The sequence below is a fragment of the Physeter macrocephalus genome, chromosome 3 (genome assembly GCF_002837175.3).
Source record: "Physeter macrocephalus isolate SW-GA chromosome 3, ASM283717v5, whole genome shotgun sequence".
In the NCBI taxonomy this organism is placed as follows: domain Eukaryota; kingdom Metazoa; phylum Chordata; class Mammalia; order Artiodactyla; family Physeteridae; genus Physeter; species Physeter macrocephalus.
Window position 1 is genome coordinate 4774140 of NC_041216.1, and position 15481 is coordinate 4789620.

The 15481-nt window shown below is 49.0% G+C and overlaps 1 long non-coding RNA gene across 2 annotated transcripts in view; it reads left to right on the forward strand.

Moving 5' to 3' along the window:
* Positions 1-9265: 9265 nt before the first annotated feature.
* LOC114485170 (uncharacterized) overlaps positions 9266-15481 on the forward strand; it is a 39893-nt gene continuing 33677 nt past the window's right edge. Inside the window, exons 1-3 of one of the 2 annotated variants that reach the window (XR_003678643.1) lie at positions 9266-9489; positions 11125-11255; positions 13067-13662. This is a non-coding gene — a long non-coding RNA (uncharacterized lncRNA). Of the gene's footprint in view, positions 9490-11124; positions 11256-13066; positions 13663-15481 lie in introns of those variants that run through there. The other variant, XR_003678644.2, reaches the window with a different exon arrangement.

Genomic DNA, 15481 nt, shown 5'->3' on the forward strand with positions numbered 1-15481 from the left:
GCTTGGGGTAATGACCATGCTGCTAGACCTCTCGGATTTCTTTTAAGGAATGGGGCACCAAGCCTTTTTTTTTTTCTGGCTGCGCCACTCGACTCTCCGGATCTTAGTTCCCTGACCAAAGGTACGATTGAACCCGGGGCCACGGCAGTGTAAGTGCGGGGTCCTAACCACTGGACCACCCGGGAAGTCCCTACGAAGGCTTTTTAAATGAAGGCAGGCACAGGGCAAGCAGCAGGAGTCCTGGTCCCCACCCCGTGCCCTGCCACTATCCAGCCCTGTGACCTTGGCTTGGCCAAGTCAATTAGCTTCTCAGGGTTTTAGGTGGTTCTTGGGTAAGGAGACCCGAAGGAGGTGATGCAGGTAGAAAGGGAGGGAAGTAGGGAAAGGCTTTGTTTCCCTCACCTCCTGGGGGGGAGAGTCGCCTCAGGGCACAGGAGGGCCGGGAGAGGGCCTCCTGCCTTCCTCCTTCCCCCTGGTCGACTGGACTGGAGGAGGGTGAGGATAAGGACAAGCCGAGCTCATGTATTTTCATGCCGTGGCCTTGACACTCAGCCCCACAGTCCCAGCTCACAGGGGCTGGGAGGCTGCTCTGGGGTGGGCCGACCCCACCCGCAAGCAAGCAGACACTCCGCTATTGTTCAAAATGGAATTGGTCCCAGGAAGCTTGGAGCCTGCGAAAACCGCTATGAATTTTGCAAAACAGCTCTGAGGCGGTAAAGCATGTCAGAAGAATCAAATGCGGAAATCCCTATTTAGAAACTCCACTCTGGACAGGCAGGATGTGCCCCGAAAAAGATGGGGCGCAGGGGCTCTGAATCTAAATGCCCCTCCCTCGTAGCCTCGGAGGGTGCCCAGACCACGCCAGAGGGGAGACAGCCCCATAGCACCCTGTCCCCCCTTCTGCTGGGTTTGCCTGGCCTGGGGTTGAGCCCTTCATAAGGCACCTCCACCATTCTTTCTTAATGTACCTATACTTTTTTTTTTTCTTTTGAAAGCAGCTTTATCATTTTGTAAAAAAGGATACATATGCTCATTGCAAAAAATTCAGACAATATGGAAAAGTTCAAAGAAAAATGTAAAAATCACCTCAGATTTCACTATCCAGAGATAACCACATAACATTTTGGTGAACGTCCTTCCAGACTTCTCTCCGTGCATAAATATACACAAATAGATTCCACGTATGCAATTCTACCCTGAGTGAGATCAGACGACACATGCTGTTCTGTCACCTGTTTTTTTTTCCCCCCACTCAGCAATATGTCATGGACATCCTTCATGTCAATACATATAGATCCACCTAAAAGTTTTAATGCCTGTATTATATGTATGGATATACCTCACTTACCCAGTCCCCAGCTGATGGAGATATGTGTGCTTCCAGTTGTTTTGCTCTTATAAACATCCCTGCAATGAAAGTCTGTGTGCATATATCTTTGTGCATTCATTCATTCATTCATGCCACAGATGTTTATCAAGGGTATTCTACATAACGGGCCAGTACTGGGCTGGGGATAGAAATGGGGAATAAAACTACATGGTTGGTCCTTGCTTTTGCAGAGTTTATGATGTAGTGAGGAGAGAGGACACCCAGCCCCTGCCAGCAGGGAAGGCGGCAGTTTTTTTGCGATGAGCTTATGTCTTAAGAACTTACAGAAATAACTATCCAATTAGCACATCATATGCAGTACAAAGGAAAAGTATACATAGTATGAAGGAAAAGTGCAGAGAGAGACAAGAGAAGGTAACTTAGACTTGGGAGTCAGGGAGGGCTTCTCTGAGGAGGTGACATTCAGGTTGAAAGATGAGTGGGCAAGAGTTAGGGTGGGGGGATGGAAGGGGAAAGGATGGGTGGGTGTGGAGGGGAACGGCAAGAGGATTTCACTTAAAAGGAGCAGTATTTTCGATGATTAACATATGGAAAATTCCTAAAAATGGGATTGCTGGGTCAAAGGGTAAGCAGAGTTTGCATTTCGTCACATACTGTAAATTGCTTTCCACGAAGGTGTTACGCATTTACGGTCTCAGAAAGGGTAGTGGTGGGGTTGTCGTGAAGAGTTGGTAGAAGATTCAGTGTGAGCAGGCACCGAGGGTTAAGCGTAGTGGTTGTGTACAGGAAGCGAGCTGGTCGCTGCTGTTGCCATTATTATTATAATTATCTTTGCCAATCTAATCGGTGAAAAATGATATCTCAGCTTTGTTTTTTTTTTTACACTTTATTTTTTTATTTTTTTAACATCTTTATTGGAGTATAATTGCTTTACAATGGTGTGTTAGTTTCTGCTTTATAACAACTCAGCTTTGTTTTTAACCGTGTGTTTTTTCGATTCTGCAGGAAATGGAGCCCTTGGGGGGGGCGGGGGAATGAACTATCTTTCTTTCTTAAGCCACCTTTGTCAGAACCTTCCTGTGCCCCTGGGAGAGGCAGGAAATGTTCAGGGTCCCTGGCCTGTGGTCCCATCCTTCCAGCAAAGCCCCTGGGACTTAGAAATGATTCCAAATCCCATGTGGCTCTGAGTTTCCCAAGGCAGGTGCCAATCAGAGAGGAGGGCGGTTTGGAACCTGTGTAGGATGGGTGTTATGCCCTTGGGGAGGGACAGGCAGAGAGGTGAGGGCGCTGCAGGCAGAATCCACATGCCATTAGGAGTGCTTGGAGATCCCAGGTGTTCCTGGATGACATTAATGCAGTTAGATGAATATTAACAGAGTGGCTATTAATATTAATGACAATAATAAACAAGTGTGAGGATTATTTTTAAAGAGGGCTGCTGCTCCAGCTGTTGCCTCCCTTCATTAAGAAGCTTCTGAGGTTCTCAGCCTTCCTCTTCCCAGACCTCACGCAAGAGTCAATGGCATCCTCATGACCCCTGCCTGGGCTGGGACTGAGCCAGAAGGGCCTTTCCAACACTTCGGATTGAACAAGAATCAATGCAGGAAACCCCGAGTTTCCATCCAAGGCTCTCTGGGCCATGTGAGCGGATGGGGGCCAGGGAAGGGATGAATTAGCTTGTGTGTGGGCAGCCAGCTGCAAGAGGCTGCTTCTGACCCTCTTGGGCATAAGGCCCTGCCGTCCCCATCCCCAGAGGAGCGTGGGCAGGGGGCTTGCGAGGGGCCAATTTCTTGCAAAGGTGGCTGGAGGAATTACCCTGCTAAAGTGGTCATGAATTATAGAAGAGCGGGGAGGAAGGCCCAGAATATCATATGTGTAAATAAACTGGAGTGGTGGCCAGACATAAAAGCCAGCCACCAAGCTCTTGGACCCACTGCGCCCCTTCTCCTGCGACTCACTTGTGCCAAGTACCACAGTGAGTCACTTACAACCTCCTCCTTCAAAGGATTTGTTAATAAGTCAATGACGGAACATCTAAAGGGGAAAAATATTTCTCTTTATAGTTGGAGATAATTGTCCCAGGGAAAAAAAAACAACAAACCTTTAATTACAGCTCACATGGAGAAAGCTTGATTTGTGGGCAGAGCCCAAATGCTGAGGAGCTGGATGTAAAATATTTGTAATATTTAGGGAACCTAGAGTTTTACATAAAAGTAAACAGCATTGCCTGAAGGCACAATTTCCAGCAACACAATAAAATGTGCAGTGAATTTATGGCGGCCATCCATTAGCTCTTACCAAGGCAACGTCGCCCCTATCTGTCGTCCATCATTATAATAGAGGGTTAATGCACCGAATTTACATAAAAAAGTCATATTGTCTGCATGAATTATTTACACTCGAAGCTGTTTTTACAGCTTGGTTTCAAGCTGGATTCTGGGAGAGATTCTGCCAGTAAATTACTCTGTGGAGACCTGGTTCTATAACTACACGCGTAGCCGGCAATGAAAAGAAAGGAAAATGGGCCGGCCCTGGCGGGTCGTTGGCGCTGACGCCTCGCGGGTGGGGGTTTGGGAGGCTGTGGGACTTTGCTGCTGCAGATGGGGCTCCGTGTCTGGGCCCTTGGCTTGGTGGTTGCTGCCCAGATGCCCGTGCGGTTAAAGCCAGTTTGGGCTGGTGGAAACACAGCGATCCTCCAGAGGTGTCTGAGGGCTCTTGGTGGTGGAAGTTAGAGGTCTTTTAGGGATCGGGGTCTTGGAAAAGGGAGAGGAGCTGCTGTGTTGGTTGGAGCAGGAGTCTAGCTCAGCAGTGCAAGGGAGACCCATCGTCCCCATTGTACAGATGGGAAGACTGAGACACCAAGAGGCACCTACTCAAGAAGCAGGAAGCCCATTCATCCCAGATGGGCCTGGGGAATGTGGGGTGTGCAGACACTTCAGACGTGGGGGGAGAGTGGGTCTGGGATGAGGCATCCTTGGGGTGTCAGTCCCCAAGGCTCCCATCTCAGCCCTTATACTTTCTAGGACGTTTAGTGAATCGAAGGCAGTTTTTGTGGTTGGGCTGGGGATTAGCTGTTGTGTGGCACTGGGTCCTTAATTTTCTTCACTTTAGGATTTGGGGGCTGGCGGGGAGCTGCTCATGCTTCCAGGTGATGTGGAGTTAGGGGGGGCTAGTCACGCAATGGAAACACACCTGGATTTTAAATTCCATGCCAGCGGCGTGGCCTTGGGCAAGGCTTTTACCTTCTGGGGGCTCAGTTTCCTCATCTGTAAAATGGGATTTTTAATCCTGACTCTCCCAGACTGCCCCACCCTCCCAAATGACAAGAGGCTCAAATGGAATAACGTGCCCTGGGAGGTGTGTGATGTGTTACCAGCAAGGTCACAGGAGACAGAGGTCAGCAGAGGGAAGCCCTGAGGTTAGGGCTGATAGAGGGACTTGAAGAGTACAAGACAGACAGATGGAGGGAGAAGGCTAGACAGTCAGACACAAAGAGATAAAAAAGAAATCCCAGAGACAGAGAGATGGGGAGAGACAAAGAACAAACACAGAAACAAAGAGAAAGGGATAGAGATGGAGCAGCGGGACAGAGTCGAAGGTCACAGGGAGAAAGAATCAGGCAAACGCAGGCTGCCGAAGCCTCAGACATCCTGGAGCCCTGAGGATGTTTTCCTGGCCAGGGAAGAGGTTGGCAGGGCCGGGTCTGCACTGGAGCCACCTCTTGCCTGGACCTCCTTTCTCCCTTCAGGCCAAGTGGCTGGGCTTCTCTCGGGCCTGCAGGCTCCTGCCTCCTCTCCCTCTGCTTTACTTTAGCACCAGGAAGCCCAAGCCGGATGCTGGGCCCCTTCCTCCCCCATCCCCCAGCACCTGGGACGGGCATTTGCTTGTCGCTGCTGCTGTCCAGGTCTCCCGCCCTCCTGGAGCAGCCACCATGGGTCCCAGGGGCCTGGAAACCACAAATGACTCCCTGCTGACGGGTTGCTGGCTGCCTACTGCCTGCCAGCCCGTCCCGCTGCACACGGCAGATAATCACGTAAGGCAAGGGAACCCCTCCTGCCCGTGGTCGTGTGATTTAAATCTGAACTTTGTTTTGCTTTCATTCCCCGGAGAGGCAAGATTTAGATTATAAATTTCTCTGTCTTCCTGGGAGTGTGCACACATGTGTGCACACACACGCACGCACACACACACACACACACACACACACACTGCAGACTCCCCATGCATGAATACTTACACACAAACGTGTCCTCCTTCATTGCAAACCACGTGTGTACACATTCACATATGACGTGTCTGTATGTACACACGTGCCGTCCAGGGAACTCACGGCCACAGGTCAGGGCAGGAGGAAGATGCTGTGATGGCTGGAACAGCTGGGACGGGTGGGGTGGGTGGGGGAGGGTGAAGTGGACAAGTAACACGGAAATTGCCAGAAACTCTCAAACCTCACCCCACTGGGTTGCCTGGAAGAGGGTAAAGAGGTTTATGTTTTTGTGTGAATATGTGTGTGCAAATCTGTGTGCTTATGTGTGGGTGTTCCCAAGCGTAGGTGCCTTTGTGGACGCCGCTGGCCTCAGGCAAGCTGGTGCCTCTCTCTCGGCTTCAGTTCCCTCTGGCCACTGAGGGTTCTGCCAATTCTGACTTTCATCTTTCTGGGTGACCACAAGGGTATGTTACTCTGAGGTTTGAATAAACTGGGCTTGGGTGTGTGTGTGTGTGTGTGTGTGTGTGTGTGTGTGTGAGAGAGACAGTTTGTGTGAGAAAAGATCTGTGGGTGTGTTTTGTTTAATGGAAGAATTAGTGAGGGTGAGGACATGAGGCCATCCTGGCTTAAAACTGCACCGTCCCTCTTTTTACTCCTTCTCTGCTTTAAAATTCTCCATAGCATCCATCACTATTGAACACACTATATTTACTTAGTTGCTGGTTTCTCTCTCCCCTGCCAGAATGTAAACTCCATGAAGGCAGGAATTCTAGCTGTTTTGTTCATGTCTGCATCCCCACTATTAGAACCATCTCTGGCACATGGGAGCTTGTGTGTTCAATAAATATTTATTGAATGAATGAATAACTTTATCATCTCTTTCAAGAGTTCCCATAAATGTCATTTTTTGTTTTTTCCCTGAAAATGCTGTTAATCGTAAAGTATCACCTGTGGACCAGTAGGAGTTGACATCACCAAGGTGCAGATGAAGGATGGAAAGCAAGGAGAAAGGAGAAGTTCCTTTTTAAGAAAGAGAAAGTTGCTTATCTTTCCAGGAGCAGTTTTGATGGAGTTCTGAGAATGAAAAACAGATTTCAGGGTATCAGGAAGGGAGGTGGAGAAGACCAGGTAAAGACAGTTGGTTTGGAAAAGAGTTGGAGGAAGACAGAAAAAACATATTAGCTGGAAGAGGCAGTGGGGTCCCCTGATCATTCTCACTAACCTGGAGACATTCATCAACCTTCCTGTCAAATGACCCAGGTCCATGGTATGTGGTAGCTTAAGTAGGTTTTCAGGTATTTGTGACAGGGAGTATCTCACTGAATGTGGGAAGTAATGGAAAAATGTCTAGGATTGGGCTTTCCAACACAGGAGCTGCTGGCCAAGCATATGTGGCTATTGAGAATGTAAGTGTCACTTAAAAACATTTTTTTTATTGAAGTATAGTTGATTTACAATGTTGTGTTAATTTTTGCTATATAGCAAAGTGATTCAGTTATACATATATAAATTCTTTTCCATTCTGGTTTATCACAGGATATTGAATATAGTTCCCTGTGGTACACAGTAGGACCTTGTTTATCCATTCTATATATAATAGTTTGCATCTCCTAATCCTGATCTCCCAATCCATCCCCCCGCCTTGGCAACCACAAGTCTGTTCTCTGTGTCTGTGAGTCTGCTTCTGTTTTGTAGATAAGTTCATTTGTGTTGTATTTTATATTCCACATATAAGTGATATCATATGATATTTGTCTTTCTCTTTCTGACTTACTTTGCTTAGTATGAAAATCTCTAGGTCCATCCATGTTGCTGCAAATGGCATTATTTCATTATTTTTGATGGCCGAGTAATATTGATGTGTGTGTGTGTGTGTATGTGTGTGTGTGTATACACCACATCTGTGTCACTTTCTTAATGGGGTCCTGACCACCCACTTAAAATTGCTACCTGTCCCCTCCCAAGCACTCCAGTTCCCCTTATCTTGCTCTGATTTTTCTTTTTCCCATATCACCTTCCAATATACTGAATGATTTACTAATCTAAGTTGATTTTTCACTGTTGATATCCCTGTTAGAATGAAAGCCCTCAGAGGGAGCAGGGCCTTGATCCTGTTTGGCTACTGATGTATCCCATGTGCCTGGAAGAGGGCCTGGCAGGTAGCACGTGCATAATCAATATTTAGTGAATGAATGGGTGGGCTTCTGTCTGTGTAGGGAGGGTGTGGTAGACTTCGGAAGTGTTTGTGTGGATGGGCTTGTAAAGCGAGTGCTATGGGGGTGTGATTGTTGAGGGGCTGTGTTTCTGACCGTAGGGATGTCCGTGTTTGGGAGGACGGGGGCCTCGCTGCAAAGCTCTGTCCTCTGAGGCCCGAGGCCATTTCTCTGATAGAGGTTTCAGGTCCTGGCCATCCTGCTTGGACGTTGCCAAGAGTTTACAGCAGACTCAGCAGACTTCTGGGGGTGGCTTCCCCCAGAATCTCAGGAATCCTTTCCTGGGCTGGCTGTCCCTTGGGTGGCCATGGACTTGAGCCCCAGCCTTGGCAGCTTCCTGAGCTCACTCCCTCATTCCCCCATGGGTAGACCTGGGCCCCAGGCTTAGTGAATTCCCTCAACCTGCACCTTGGTCTGAGCCCTGGGCTGGGAGGAGTCAGGAGACGGGTGAAGGCTGGCGGTCAGTGCTGGAGGACGTTCATGCTGTGGGAATGGACTCAGCATCTGGATATTCTGGGCATGTGGCTTCTGGGAGGGACCTTGAGCAGGTGGGGATCCTGGCCATTGGGGGTTCAGGAGGCAGAGGTCAGGTCACAGACTTCAGTGTTTGACAGCAGGTGGCTGGACCCTGATGAAAGGCTGGGAAGAAAGTCCAGGTTGGCCTTGTGCTTAAGCTGAGTCAAGGGCCCGGGGGTCAAGGAGCCTAGGGTGCGCGTATGGAGATCAGCCTCTGGGGCCAAGGCCAGGAACCCACTGAGCACAGCCTTCAGGGAGCAGTCCCTCAGCCCAGTCCCTTTCTATGTGAAGGTGGTGGGAGCAGAGCTGCTGGAAGGTACGGGTGAGGAGCAGCCACCCCTGTGGACCACAGTGTCAGGACCCAAAAGGCGCCCAACCATGTGAACTTTGGGCCAAGGCCCAAAAGACAAGTGCAGCAGGGCCAGAGACAGTCACCCCTTGAGGCCAACACTTAGGAACCATTGCCTAATGTTCAGGGTCACACAGAGCTCTGCTTAGGTTTCACACTTTCCTGCTGCGTGATCTTGGAAAGATTACTTAAACTCTCTGAACCTCAGTTTCCTCATAGGCAAAAATAGAGATACGTTTAATTTCATACCAGAATTGACATGATTAGGCTGCTATTATCACTGTTATTACTTTACTAAAAAACTACACAGATCCAGGAAGGGAAGACTGTCTTGACAGAAATTCACGTGAAAAAGAGCCAGGGTTTTGGCTGATCTCAAATTAGTGTGAGGGCCTAGCACAGGTACTGAAATCTGTGACACTCAGAAAAGAGGGCAGTGACCCCTGGAGCCAACATGGGTTCACCAAGACCAGGCATATCTTTCAGATTCTCAACAGCTTAAGACTGGTGGATAAAGGAAATGGGCTAGCATGTGGTGGAGTGGAATCGATTTACTGAGCACCTACTGTGTGCTGGATGCTTTGCATACATCGTCTTGATCTTCAGAAGCTTGTGTGCTAGATGTGACAGTCTTTATTTTGCAGATGAGAAACAGAGTCTCCAGGAAGTTAAGTGACTGACTTGCCCAAGACCCGTGGAGCGGTGATTCAAGCCTGGATCTGCCTGACCCTTTCTGCCATATCACGCTGTCCTGCAAGACACTGGACAGGATCTCTCATGACTCTTGAGGACATGATGGATGGTCGTGAGGGCACAGAAGGGGCTCCCGTCTGGCTGAATGACAACCATGGAATGTTCTTATAAGTGGAAGCAGGTCAGTCTGTGAAGGTCTTTAGAGGCTGCTGTGGGGCTCTGACTTCTATCCTGTTCTGACCGATATATGCCAAGGACCCAGAAGAAGATGTAGAGGGTGCAGGCCTGTTATTACCATTGTAAAACAGAGAAAAAGGACAGAGGAAGGCTCAGATAGCAGGATCAGGATCTAGAAAGATCTCAATAGGCTGGAGTGACAAGGTGAACTTAGCATGATGTAATGTCACAGGGATAAATGCTGGGGCCATCTTGACTACAGGAAACCATTGTAGAGAGGAACAGCAGCTCATGAGAAAGGGATTTAGGAGTTCAAGGGCCAATAAATTCAGTATGAGTCTATAGGCTACATTAATAGAGGTAGGGGGTTTGCGTCAAGGGAGGGGGACCACCATCCTGGTCCAGCCTGCTCTCTGCCCGGAGGCAGTCTCTGTTGTACATATTTGAAGGTCATGTGTTATTTTCTGCTTTTTCAGCCCTTCTTCTTTTTTCCTGTAGGGGGGTGGGGGGGGGCGTTCTTAGAGGGGCAGAGCCCTTCTGGAGTATGACCCTTAGATTCTTTCCAGGGCAGCCCTCCAGAATGACACCTTTGAAGGTGGAAAAGAAGCTGCAGGTTTTTTGAACTTTTGTTGGAGCAGCAAGTGCTGGATCTGATCTATATGCCAAACCGCTCTCATTTGGGGAGAGGAAAGTGCTAGTCGCTGAATGTCGTGGAACAGGGAGGGGTCCTGGTCCCTTTGGTTGCTGGTCAGGTGTTTCCACCGCTTTTCCAGCTGTCTCCCTCTGCTCTTGGAGCCCTTAGTCCGGTGGTCATTGGTTTGCCAGAGCCTGGCAGGGCTGGTTCTCCCATGCTGGAGGCAGGCAGGAGCAGAGAGCCTTGCAGTTGCTCATGTCAGGGCTGGATCCCTGCTCGAGCTGGGGTGTCACCTGCCAAGCTGAATTCGGCACAGGAAGCGCCTGGCGGGGAGACGTACAGTTGAATTTGGAGGTTCTGTTCCACTCTGAAATGCATTTCTTCTGGCAGCTGCAGTGAAGTGAAGCTGTTGCACTTCCCTCTCTCGTGCCAGAATCACAGCCACTTTTTCCTGAGAAAGAAACAGGCCTGCAGACAGTTTTACTCATTAAATACTTCTTTTCCTCTTAAATCTGGTTTTGTAATTTTTTTTTTTTTTGCATGACCGGAAAAGTAAAATGGATGATATTGAAACGAACAAGGCATTTGTGATAGGAAGGTTAAAGCAGATTGTTGGGGGTGGGGAAGGGGGGTGGAGATGCCCCACGTTTCTGCACACAGGCTGCTCATAGCCTGTTGAGGATGGTATTGAGAGAGAGGCTGCCCAGCTCCCAGCCCAGGGGAGCCTTTTTTTCCAAGTGTCTTGGGGATTCACTGAGAAAGGCTGTGGGGAAGGGAACTATCATTTATCAAGAGCCCACTAAGTGCTGGGCCTGTAATGTGGGTGAGGTCATTCAGTCCTCACAGCAGCCTTGGGTGACAGGATCCATTCTGTAGATAAGGAAAGTTGAGGCTCAGAGGGATTAAGGTGAACCAGTCAGGGATATACTGAACTGGGATTTGAACCTCCCTCCGTCTGACCTCAAATGCCATGCTCTTTTTGCTGCTCGTTGTTACTCTGAGCAGTTGTGTATCGAGCTGGGGGGATGTAAAAGGAGGAGGCGGAGGAGAAGAAGAAGAGAGACGATGAGGAGACATCGGCCAGCTCTGAGGAGTGGGCATCCTACCTGGCAAGATAGAGCAAGACCCTGACCGCTGTGAGTGAACCAAGCCCTAGTTGCTGAGTTCTGACAAATATGGGTGGTTTCGGGGGAAGGGTGCGGAGTGTGGATGGGTTTGGCTTGATAACCAGGATGGGCTTCCTGGAGGTGGAGGTCCCTGGAAGTTGCATGTAGGTGAGGGAATGGCCTTGCTGCATGAGCAAAGGCAGGAAAGGTCCGAGTCTGGCTTGGGTGTGGGGAGGTAAGTCCGGGGTGGGTAGTGATGATTGCGGTAAGAATGTATACGTTAGAGTCAGGGCAGTGGGGGTGATTAGGTTGCAGAGTGTATTGCAAAGAAAGAGCCCTGGGCTGAGAGGCAGACGCCTAGTTTTTGTCCTGGCTCTGCCACTGGCTTGCTATGTGATCTTCGGCAAAGCCCTTCCCCTCTCTGGGCCTTAGATTTTCTGTCCAAAAAATGGTGGAATTGGACTAGAGGATCCCTAAGGACCTTTGTAGGGTCCCGTAAAGAAAGAAGGTGATGGGCTTCCCTGGTGGCACAGTGGTTAAGAATCCACCTGCCAATGCAGGGGACACGGGTTTGAGCCCTGCTCGGGGAAGATTCCACATCCCGCAGAGCAACTAAGCCCGTGCGCCCCACAACTACTGAGCCTGCGCTCTAGGGCCCGAGAGCCACAACTACTGAAGCCCACGCGCCTAGAGCCCGTGCTCCGCAACAAGAGAAGCCACTGCAATGAGAAGCCTGTGCACCGCAATGAAGAGGAGCCCCCGCTCGCCGCAACTAGAGAAAGCCCACGCGCAGCAACAAAGACCCAACGCAGCCAAAAATAATAATAAATAAATTTATTTTTTTTTAAAAAGAAAGAGGGTGACAATAGAATCCAGAAGGCCTTGAATATCAAGATGTGGCATGAGAATCATGAAATGTTAGTGCTAAAAGGACCCCTAGGAATCGTTGACTAAACCATGTTACTTTATGTCTTAAAGGATGAGTAGTTTTCAAGGTGAAGGGAAGGTAGATGGGAGAGGAAAAAGAGGGCATTCCAGGCAGGGGGGTATAGCATTAGCAAAGGCATGGATGGAAGCAAGAGGCAGGTGTGCAGGGGACACCAAGCTATTTGGTGTTGTTGGAGAATATAGGCCAACACGAGGTGGAGGCAGAGGTCAGGGATCAAACAGGAGAGGGAGATGCGGCCAGACCTTGGAGAACCAAGGGGCTTTGACTCCATCCTCTGGGCAATGGGGAGCCATTGAAGGGATGGGAGGGACATGCTCACAGTGGCAATTTTGAAAGACCACTTTGGCAGCTGTGTCTCTGATGGATTTGGCCAGGGCTGGGAGTGGGTCCAGGCCAGGGATGAGTGCAGAAAGACCAGTTAGGACGTTGCTGTCTCAGCTCAGGTGACAGTCTGAGCCAGGAGAGCAGAGTGTATATGATGGGGACAGCGTCTGTTCCAGAGGAACTAGGGAGTGGAGTAGAGAGGACTTGCTGATTGATTGGTTATGGGGAGTGAGGAAGAGGGAGAGTCAGGGACTCCGGGTTTCCAACTTAGTGATATTCACCGAGACAGGAAATACCGGAGGAGGGATAGCCTTTTGGGAAAGGTGATGAATTCAGTTTTGGATTTGGTGAGTTTGAGGCATCAATGGAACAAGCATGGAATGGCTTTTTCATTCATTCGCTCACTCATTCATTCAGTCATTCATTATTGGGCATTTCCTATGTGCCAGGCCCAGCTGGATGCTGCCTTCCTGGAGCTGTCAGTCTAGAGGGGCATTCAGAAAGTTCTTCCTTATGCCGAAACTCGATCTGCTGAACTTTCTCCCACTGGTCTAATTCTGTCCTTTAGGACCTCGCAGGAGTCTACCCTCCTTCAGAGATGAGAGATCAGTGACTGTGGTTCCCTGCATTGCCGCTGGTTCAGGGAATATGGAGCTGTGCAGAGAATGTGGACTTTAGAAAATTGTAAAGAAATGGATTTCAGCCTGAGCGCCTTTTTGTATCGCCTCATCTGTTAAGTGGGTTTTGTAAAACCTCTCTTCCAGGCAGTGGTGTGCTGGAGTGGGTTCCTACTGGCTTATATAGAACCAATTAAGGACATTTCTTCCCAATTCTGTGTTCAGTGACATCCCATTGGGAGCTGGAAGTTGACCTTGGTGGGAATATTTACACCACAGAAATTAGCAAATACTACAAATCAGGGCTCTTTTTTTCTTCCAGATTGCTAGATGGTAGATAACCAGCATACCACTGCTTACAGAGTTATGGTTAGGATGATGAATGCTGAACCCCTGGCACACGGTCCCCACATGTGCACACATGCTTGGCACACAGTAGGTGTCATAAGTGTGACTACCTTCTCCTTTGACATTTCTCTTGTTTGAGAGAGACTACTGTTTCCTTTCCTCAGAATAATAACTCCCCTTCAGCCAGGGCTTTCTCCATGTTTCAGACAAGGTGGTTCTGATGGAAGCTGCCATTCTTCTTACTCCCCCTGGACTTCACAGAGAGATGGAGTCAAAGGATGAGGATTTTGGAGTCTTATGAATCTAGGTTTGGATCTTGGCTTTGCCTCCTGCTAGCTATATAATAACCCTGAGCAAGTTATTTAATTGCTCTGAGCCTCAATTAAGTCACCTGTGTAAACTGAGGGTGGACAAGCCCCCTTCATTAAGTTGTTGTGAAGATGGAATGAGGTAATGGGTGTGTGGGTGTGCAAGGACCTGGCACCGAGGCAGCAGTTTCAGTGAAAGCTTGACCAATGCTGGTCTCCTTCCCCAAAGAGTCCAGCATGCACTTGGGCGCCAGCTCTGACAATGGGAGGTGGGGGAAGGGAGGAATCGGGGTCGCATCCTTGGGAAAGGTGTTTTCCGGTGGAACGTGTAGGCCAGGAGAGGCTGTGGGCTGTAGGACCTTCCAAATGTATTCCGAGTGCAGTGGAGGGGAACTCCCCGGGGCCGCAGTTCACGCTTCCAGGGCCCTCACCTGCAGATCTGCAGATCAACTCCTATCATCAGCTTGGCTGGTGGGTCTCTGGGGTGCCTGTGGCAGCCTGGGCTGCACTGATTTACCACCCTGGCCCCAAGCAGATTAAGTCACCCAGAGTCATTTGAATTTTACCCGGCCTCGTCACACAAGTCTTAGAAACTGCTGTCTGGCAAGACACTTTCTCTGTACTTTTTGGAGGAAGTCTAAGAGCTCTAGAAATTGAGGTGAATAGGAAGAAGGAGGTGGTGCCAGGAGGTTTCTGCATCTCCAGGTCAGATTTGAATTGGGGAGTAGAGCAGGGAGTGTGGGCTGTGTGTATGTGCAAGAGAGTGAGAATGAGAGCAAGAGCAAGAGAGAACTTTCTGTAGATGCCATTGGAGCAATGTCACCTCTGGCTGTGTGACATAGGGCAAGTCACTTAACCTCTCTGAGTCTCAGAGGATTGTTGTGAAGGTCAAAAGAGCTAGCTTGAATCAAGTGTTTTGTAGGCTTTAATGAGTTCTGTCATTACTAATTGGGAAAAATGGACAAATGACTATATAAATAAATTATATATGGCTGTGGTTACCAGGTATTGAGCAGAGTAAGGGCCCTGGAAGCTAAAAGGGAGGGGGCACATTATTGGAGTTCTGGGGCTTGACTTGGGTCTTAAAGGAAGCCTAAGTCCCAGGAAAATGAAATTGAAGGGGTTGTAGTGCAATTAGGATTGTCAGCACCCCATCCACCTCCAACAGTGTGTGTGGCTCTGGAGATGGGTCCTGGTTGGTTTAGCCAGTCAAGATAATCCACTCACTCCCCAACCTTGGCACATCGGTTGGTTGTAAACCAATCAATACACACATCGCTCTGGTCATAGGGATTGGTTTAGGTTGGCCCAATCAGACAGAAGCTCAGAACTTTTGTTAGATGGCTGGGAAAAGACACCTAATCTCTCTCTACCTGGATTCAAATGAGGAATTATGTGGTCCTAGTTCCTAGCAGGCATCTGGTGACTAGGAACATGATGTGAGACTTCTGTCAACATATGGAGGTGGGAAGAGCCTGGAAAATCACAGAAAAATGGCATCCCAGCCTTGATCAAACCATGCCTGAAGGCTGCAGCATCTGGACTGTTCAGTTAAGTTGCTAAATAAATCCACTTTTTAAGCCAGTTGGGATTTCACTTTTGTATTTCTTGCAAATAAAAGCTGATACAGAGGCTGATGGGGGGATCTGAGCTGGGAGTGAGAACCTGCTTGGTGTTAGGTAGTCATTAATGAGGAGAACATTTCAGCTA